Genomic DNA, 8,853 nt, shown 5'->3' with positions numbered 1-8,853 from the left:
AGACATTTTGATAAAAAAGAAATACAAATGGCCAAAAAGCACATGAAAAAATGTTCCTCGTCACTAATCATTAGGGAGATGCAAATCAAAACAATGATGAGATACCACCTCACACCTCAAAGATTGGCGCTCATCACAAAGAATGAGAACAATCAGTGCTGGCTGGGATTTGGAGAGAAAAGAACTCATATCCACTGCAGGTGGGAATGCCATCTAGTCCAACCTTTATGGAAAGCGATATGGAGATTCCTCCAAAATCTGGAAATTGAGCTCCCATTCGACCCAACTACTCCACTCCTAGGGATATACCCTAAGAACACAATACAATACAAAACCCCTTCATTATGCCTATATTTATTGCAGCACTATTCACAATAACCAGGCTCTGAAAACAACCAAGATGCCCTTCAACAGATGAATGGCCAAAGAAACTGTGGTACATATACACAGTGCAATATTATGCAGCCATCAGAAGAAATGAAGTCATGAAATTTTCCTATACATGGATGTACATGGAATCTATCATGCTGAGTGAAATAAGTCAGAAGGGGAGAGAGAGAGTGAGTGAGAGAGAGAGAGAGAGAGAGAGAGAGAGAGAGAGAGAGAGAGAATAGTCTCACTCATTTATGGTTTTTAAGAAAAATAAAAGTCGGGCTCGGAGAGATAGCACAGCGGCGTTTGCCTTGCAAGCAGCCGATCCAGGACCTAAGGTGGTTGGTTCAAATCCCGGTGTCCCATATGGTCCCTTGTGCCTGCCAGGAGCTATTTCTGAGCAGACAGCCAGGAGTAGCTCCTGAGCACTGCCGGGTGTGGCCCAAAAACCAAAAAAAAAAAAAAAAGTCATTTTTGCAACAATCCTCAGAGATAACGGGAGGAGGGCTGGAACTTCCAGCTCACTTCATGAAGCTCACCACAAAGAATGGTGAGTGCATTTATAGAAATAACTAAACAGAGAACTATCATAATCATGTGAATGAATGAGAGAACTGGAAAGCCTGTCTGGAGTACAGGTGGGGGTGGGGGGATAGAGAGAGATTTGGGACATTGGTGATGGGAATGTTGCACTGGTGATGGGAGTGTTCTTTACATGGCGAAACCTAATCACAATCATATATGTAATCAAGATGTTTAAATAAAGAAAAAAAGAAAGAAAAAGAAAAAAAGAAAAAAGTAGATAGGTAAATAAAATAAATAAATAAATAAATAATATTTAAAAAATAAAAAATGTTTTGTGCTTTTTGCCTTTTTTTTCTCCCTGCACAGGCACAATAAATATTGGGGTTATTTGGAAAGGAATTCACTTGGCCTAAGAGATACAGGGTTTCTCCACCCTTGGAGTATATTGCCATGGGATTAACTATAGACTCCGTTCAATTTCATTTACTCTCCCCTTGGTGCCTTCGTGGTATTTGGAAGATTTCTGTTCCATCCTAGGTGATAAAATCAGACCTCTATATCTAGAAATCTCAGTATCTGCACAGATCCAGAAGTGGAACTTATGATGAAATCTTTCTTTGTGGTTTTAGAAGTTTTGTTCCCTTGGTGTCATTTTAATCCGTCTTCTGTGGTTTGTGATCTTGGTCTTTGCGCTGATCCTAAGATGGAACCTAAGATAGTGTCTTTCATTGTTTTTCCAGAAGACCCATTCTGTTGCAATTGTCTCAGCCAGACCTTTGGAAGTGGAGATCATGGTTGTTAGACCTTAGACTAGGGCTTTTTTTTATTGGTCCCAGGATACATACAGTCTGGTCATGGTTCTAGCAGCCAGTCATCTGTAAATTGCGATCTTGCCTTTTGGACTGACCAAAGGGTGAAAAGTCTTCTGATTTTGTCTTACTGTTAGCTGGTGAGGTAGGATAACCTGCTCTTAGGTCAAGTTATTCCCATTTTCTTCATTGCCAGGATATCATATTAGAGCTGGCACTTGTTGGTGGCCCAGCAGTATTAAGAATGTCCCGGATGGGATTTTTTTTCTCTAGCTGTTGTGAAGAATTGTGTTGTTTCTATGTCTGGGATCCAGGATTCAAGGCTGGATGAATAGTGTCTAATCACCTGGGGTCTAAGTTGGGTGCACGTGACTTATTTTCAAGGTGGGAGATATCCCTGTATTGTAAACAACTATGAGTTCTTATCCCTAGTAAATAAGAGCTTGTTTATATATGTAAGATTTCCCCCTTTTTTTTAGTGTGTCTTTACAGGGAGAAATGGTGCTACATTATATTGTCAGTGCATTTAGGGCTGGAAAGAAAAGAAAACAGATACAGGTCACACACCCAAAAAAGATAAAAATAGGAATAAAAATATATGTGCTCACCTATGTATATGTAGAACAGACATTTAAAAATAAAATAAAAAAGTAATTAAAGGAACAAAATGATGCAAAAGTCTACCTTACTTTTGGGGAAAAGCAGGTAAAGAGCTGGTGTAATACAGGTCTTATACTTATGATGGAAGTATAGGTTTTCCCATTGTCTTTTGAGATTTTCTTTTGGTGTGTGGGTTCTAGGGCTCCTTTCCATCATACACCCTGACCTTCTTGAGATTGGTAATAGATTTGCAGCAGGGAGGTCTTAGAAGAGTTTTTGCATTGGGGATACTTTTAGAGCTAATTCCATTTTCAAGTAACAGTCCAAGTTAGGGGGAGTTGGTAGGGAGGGCCGCGCAGCATAGTCAGCAGGGGAATTGGTTGCCTATTCTTGCCTGGGACGAGTTGTGGGTTTGACTGGTTGTCCCTTCGCTTAGGTGCTGGGTACTGGTTCGTTGGGGTAGGAGGTCAGTCTTGATGACTAATGGATTAAGAACTGAGGGTGAAGAATTTTATTAAGGTGAGAGGTCTGGATGGGATCGAGTGGTAAAGGGATAGTCAGATTTCCAAAGGGGGGAAAGGGGAAAGTATATGAAAGGGGCAGAAAAGAAGAAAAGAGAAAATACATTAAAAAGAAAAAGAGAAGAAGAAAAAAGAAGAAAAAACAAAGTAGTGAGAAGAGGAAAAATGGGAAGGGAATGCTAGTTTGCTTGAATGTGATCAATGATTGGGGCCTGCAGAATGAGTCTGTAGGTCACAGTCGCTGCTTTGGTGGTCTGACTGGTCACGTGCTTCAAATGATTTTATGTATACTGTTGATTGATTTGCATATGTTGAACCAACCTTGTATTCCTGGTATAAAACCCACTTAGTCATGATGTATAATCTTTTTGATGAAGTGCTGGATTTGATTTGCTAAGATTTTGTTGAGTATCTTTGCATCTATGTTCATTAGTGATTGGTCTGTAGTTTTCTTTCTTGGTGCTGTCTTTGCCATCTTTGGGAATGAGTGTGATATTAGCCTCATAAAGGAATTGGGGAGGATTCCTGTTTTTTCGATGGTTTGGAAGAGCATATGGAAAAGTGGTAGTAAGTGTTCTCAAAATGTTTGATAGAATTCACCTGTAAATCGATCCTCACCTGGACTTTTGTTCTTAGGGAGTTACTTAATTACATCTTCAATTTCCTCTGAGGTGATTGGTCTGTTTAGGCTTTCTAGTTCTTCCTATTTCAGTCTTGGATGATGGTATTTTACCAGGAATCTGTCAATTTCTACTGGGTTCTCTAGCCTAGCTGAGTATAGTTGTTTATAATATGATCTCATAATATGTTGTATTTCTTGAGGTTCTGTTGTAATCTCTTCCCGTTCATTTGTGATCCTACTGATTTGGGTGTTTTCCATCATTTTTTTTTGGTGAGTTTTGCCAGTGGTTTGTCTATCTTGTTTATTTTTTCGAAAACCAACTCCTGGTCTCATTGGTTTTTTGGTATTGTTTTCTTAGTTTCTATGTTGTTTATTTCTGATCTGGTTTTTATTATTTCTTGCCTTCTGGTTGTGATTGGATTTCTCTGCTGCTGTTGTTCCAGTTCCTTGAGGTGATTCTTTAAACTGTTGAATTTGTCATTTTTCTGTTTCTTGACATAGGCCTGTATTGCTATGAGTTTCCCTTTAATTACAGCTTTTGCTGTGTCCCACAAATTTTGACAAGTTGTCTCTTCATTATCATTTGTCTCAAGGAATCTTTTTATTTCTTCCTTGAGTTGCTCTTTGATCTAGCTGTTGTTGAACAGCATGTTGTTTAATCTCCAGATATTAGTTTTTCTCCATTGCTTCTTCTTGAAGTCAATTTTGACCTCTGTTACATAGTGATCTGATAGGGTGCTTCTAATAATCCTTACCTTTGTGGTCTTATATAGGTTGGCTTTGTATCCTAAGACATGGTCTATTCTGGAGAAGGTTTCATGTGGGCTTGAGAAGAACGTGTATTCTGCTTTCTGGGGATGATGGGTCCTATATAAGTTTATTAGCCCTATATCTTCTAATTTTTCATTTAAAGCTCTTATTTCTTTGCTATTTTTCTGTTTGGTGGATCTGTCCAGTGGTGATAGTGGAGTATTGAGGTCCCCTACTATTATCACGTTTCCCTTCATGTGTTTCTCCAGGTTTGCAGCAGTTGCCTCACATATTTTGCTGGCTCTACATTAGGTGCATAGATATTGACCAGGTTTAGTACTTCTTGATCTAATGTTCCCCTGATCAGTAAGTAGTGACCTCTTTCTCTCTGATCACTTTCTTCAGGTTGAATGTAATTTGGTCTGATATAAGAATGGCTGCCCCTGCTCTTTTTTGTTTTCTATCGGCCTGAATAATAACTTTCCATTTTTTTATTCTAAGCCTGTGCTTATCCTGTAGTTGTAGATGTGTTTCTTGCAGACAGCATAAGGCCGGTTTATTTTTTTTAATCCAGTTCTTTACTATGTGTCTTTTAATGGGAGAGTTTAGTCTGTTAACATTTAGGGAGATTATTTTTTTTCTTTTTTATCTTTTTGTATCTATAGGGGAGAGCACAAACACAGTCCCCCACTACCACAAATTATGCAGTCGAGTTTCTCACATTTGGGGAAATCGCAGGGCTCAGCACATCCGGAGTACAATGGATAAGCCTCACCCTGGGAAAACCACCTTCGTGATCATGGTATCTCCCCTGCCAGGAAAATATAGAGAGATTATTGTCAGAGATGCCTGTTGTGCAGTTGTGTTGTGTAGGGTGTTTGTTGTTACAATCGGGGGGTTTGGATTGTGTAATTCATCTCTGAGTAGATTGTTTAGGATCGGCTTTGTTTGCACAAATAATTCAAGTTCGTTTTGTTTGAGAATGTTTTTAGTCTGCCCTTCCATATTAATGATAGCTATGCTGGGTACTGGACCCTAGGTTGGAAATTTCTTTCATTCAGTCATTTAAATATGTCATTCCATTGTCTTCTTGCTTGAATTATTTCAAATGGGAGATCTGGTTTGATTCTTATGTCCCTTCCTTTGTACTTGAGATTTTTTCTCCCTTATTGCTTTAAGGAGTTCATCTTTCTCTTTTTTTTTTTTTTTTTTGCCATTTGGATTACTATATGTCTTGGAGTTGGTTTATTAAGGTCTATTTTATTAGGGACTCTCTTCACTTTCTGGATTTGCACTGAAGTTTCTTTCCAGAGGGTGGGAAAGTTCTCTGCTATTATTTCTCTGGCTATTTGTTCTTCCCCTTTCCCTATTTCCTCCCCTTCTGGTATACCCACAATTCTTAGAATGTTTCTTTTGTCCTTGTTCATTAGATACTGGATTTTCCTTCCAGTGCTTTGCCTTTTATCTCTTTGTTGGTTTCTTGGTCATTTTTTGTTTGCAGCTTTCCTTCGAGTTCTTCAATGTGCTTCTCCAACTGTGTGTTTCTCCTCGTAAGGCTTGTTACATTGTTTATTCATTTCTTCATTTCCTTTTGTATGGAATCTCTCATGTTCTTTAACATTTCTTCTTAATTTGGCTGATTTGTTTATTCATAGATATCTTATACTCGGTGGCTAGCAGTTCTTTCATTTTTTATCAATTCTTGCATTTCCTTCCTCATGGCTGCTTTTAGGTCTCCTTCCCATGGATCTGTGCAGTTTGGTGGACTTGGAAACTTGCTAGGGTTTGTCTCCGTATCTCCAGATGTTAGAGTTCTCCTTGATTTACTCATATTTTTCTGTATTTATTGGTGTGGCTTGGAGTGCAGTGCCTTTTGAATTCAGCCTGCTTTGGTCCCCTGTGGCGTGGGTATGTGTCCCCTCCCTGAGCATGGTTCTAGAGGGGTCTGTTGGGTGAGCTCGCTGAGGTTCTTCTCCTCCTGTGCTCTCTATGTGGCCTGATCCGTTGCTTTTCCCTTTTGTTGCCAATTAGTGCAGTTCCGCTCCTGACCACAACAGTGGAGGGCACAGTCGGGCCTAGCTCCTTTGCCCCCTCCCCTACCTGGGAGTCAGCTCTGCCACTTCCTTCAGTGGGTCTGGTCTAGTCCCTCTCCCTATTCCTGCCAGCCTGTGCAGTTCTGCTCCTGGCCACCATGGTTAAGGGCACTGGCTCTCTGTCCTCCCTCCCCTATCTGGGAGTCAATGGAGTCCCCCCACCCCAAGCCTCAGCAGAAATTCCCGCAGCCAAACCCACCCGGTAGCTACCTTCAGCTCTTGGGGAGTCTCAGGTCCACTCCGGGGCTCAGGGGAGTGGGCTACTATAGGTTAGTCAAAGGTCCAGGTGGCAGGCCCAAGCTCACCCAGTCTATTGGTCCCAGCCCATCCCAGCAGCACAGAGTGGGTCAGGTGCAGGGATCTCCTCACCCCATCTGCACTCAGCTTGGGCTTGGGGTCCCTGGGGAGGGCCGCATGATGTGGTGGTGAGGTGCCTGTCTCAGGCACCCACATGGAGAGTGGGTAAAATCGATCTCCAGGATCTTATATGGTCCCAAATCAGGAGCAATTCTTGAGCACAGAGCAGGGTGTGGCCCAAAAACCAAAAAGAAGAAGAAGAAAGAAAAAGAAAGAAAGAAAGAAAGAAAGAAAGAAAGAAAGAAAGAAGAAAGAAAGAAAGAAGAAAAGAAAGAAAGAAAGAACGAAAGACAGAAACAAAGAAAGAAAGAAAGAAAGAAAGAAAGAAAGAAAGAAAGAAAGAAAGAAAGAAAGAAAGAAAGAAAGAAAGAAAGAAAGAAAGAAAGAAAAATTAAATTACATTTTAGTTCTCCCCCAAACTGAATCTTGAATAAATTAAGAAATAGTTTATTTATATCACTTACTTATCAATTATCTGCCTGATATATCCTTAAAGAAAGGTAATCCTGACATCAATCACCTGCTGTTTTGACAGTCATAGAATTTCCTTACTCTTTTTCTCCTCTGCCTATAATAGATCCATTCAGGTGGTCTAGACTTTTTTTAGGGTGTTACATTGAATGTTATCTCATTCAAATATAATTTTTTCCATGAATTCTTCTAAGTTTTAATATGTCTCGATTTGTGTTATAATGCCCTCTCTCTCTTTTTTAATCTGGGGCCACACAAGGTAGTGCTCAAGAGCTATATTCAGCTCTGTGCTTGGGATAACTCCTTCAGTTCTTGGGGTCAAGCAGTACTGGTGACTCAGTACAAATTTCTTCATGTGTTAGAACCATCAGGCAAACCATTACTCAGTCCTTTCAGTCATCTCTCTGGCCCTAAATTGTAACATTTCTTTGAAATAGTATCTGAGTTCTGCTCACAGATACTTTACAGAAAATTACCTAAGTTTGGGGTCTGAGTGCTAACACAGCAGTAAGGCATTTGCCTTGCACACAGCTCGTCCAGGACCGACATGGGTTTGATCCTCTGCATCCTATATAGTGCCCCTAGCTAGGAGCGATTCCTGATTGCAGAGCCAGGAGTAACCTCTGAGAGCCTCTGGGTATGGTCCAAAACAAACAAAAACAAACAAAAATTACTTAAGTCAATTTCAGACTTGGATATCTTTAAAAACAACATTTTTATAGCAAATTATTGTTGCATTAAGAACAAATGCTCTATTTAAATGATCTATCTTTTTTGTTTGTTTTGTTTTTGTTTTTGTTTTTGGGTCACACCCGGCAGTGCTCAGGAGTTACTCCTGGCTCTATGCTCAGAAATCGGCCCTGGCAGGCACAGGGGACCATATGGGATGCCGGGATTTGAACCACCGTTCTTCTGCATGAAAGGCAAATGCCTTACCTCCATGCTATCTCTCAGCCCCAAATGATCTATATTAATTAATTTTTTGGTTTGCCTATTTTTGGGTTCCACACCCTGCTATGCTCAGGACTTGACCTTTTGGTATTGCAATCAGGGATCACTCCTAGTAGTACTTAGGGGGGACTATATATAATGTCTGCAATCAAACCCATGTCAGCTGCTTGCAAGGTAAATCCTATACTCTCTGGGTCCCTGAATTGCCTACCTTTAAATGCCATAATACTTGGATGGAAAAATAGTACAGTGGGTAAGGCCCTTGCCTTACAGGTGGCCAACCCTGGTTCAATCTTCAGCATCCCATATGGACCTCCTAATCTTACGGGTATGATTCCTGAGAATTGAGCCAGGAGTAATCCCTGAGCACTATGGAGTATGGCCCCTAAACCAAACCAAACCAAACAAAAAGTATATACTGCAGATCTATAGCAATTGTTGGCTGTATCATTGAAGAGAAAGAGTTAAATTGAAGTTGTTAAAATGAAAACAGTATCTACACCAAACTTGTTAATCAGTAATAATATGAAGTTATTTTAATTAATACGTGAAATCCACAGATGGCATAAACACCTCAATTTATCTAGTAATTTCCTCTTAACTAAAACTTTGGCAAAAAATAATTAGTGGTGCTAACTAATAGCAAAACTGACTGTGAACAGAATTGACTTTCTTTTGTTTGAAGAAAAATGGTAATTAGCAGGAAATGGTCCACAGATGAGATTCAGAAAGAGGAAGCTAAGAGCAGGAAGAATCTTTTTCTAAGGGAATCAGAGACAAGG

The 8,853-nt window shown here is 40.0% G+C and overlaps 1 non-coding gene across 1 annotated transcript; it reads right to left on the bottom strand.

Annotated features, from left to right (window-relative positions):
* Nucleotides 1-4,861: 4,861 nt before the first annotated feature.
* Nucleotides 4,862-5,025, bottom strand: LOC126012353 (U1 spliceosomal RNA). The gene has a single exon (XR_007496862.1). It is a non-coding gene; the product is annotated as a U1 spliceosomal RNA (small nuclear RNA).
* Nucleotides 5,026-8,853: the final 3,828 nt, after the last annotated feature.

Source organism: Suncus etruscus, chromosome 6, assembly GCF_024139225.1.
Source record: "Suncus etruscus isolate mSunEtr1 chromosome 6, mSunEtr1.pri.cur, whole genome shotgun sequence".
NCBI classification, from domain to species: Eukaryota; Metazoa; Chordata; class Mammalia; order Eulipotyphla; family Soricidae; genus Suncus; species Suncus etruscus.
This window is presented reverse-complemented; position numbering and strand designations above follow the sequence as displayed.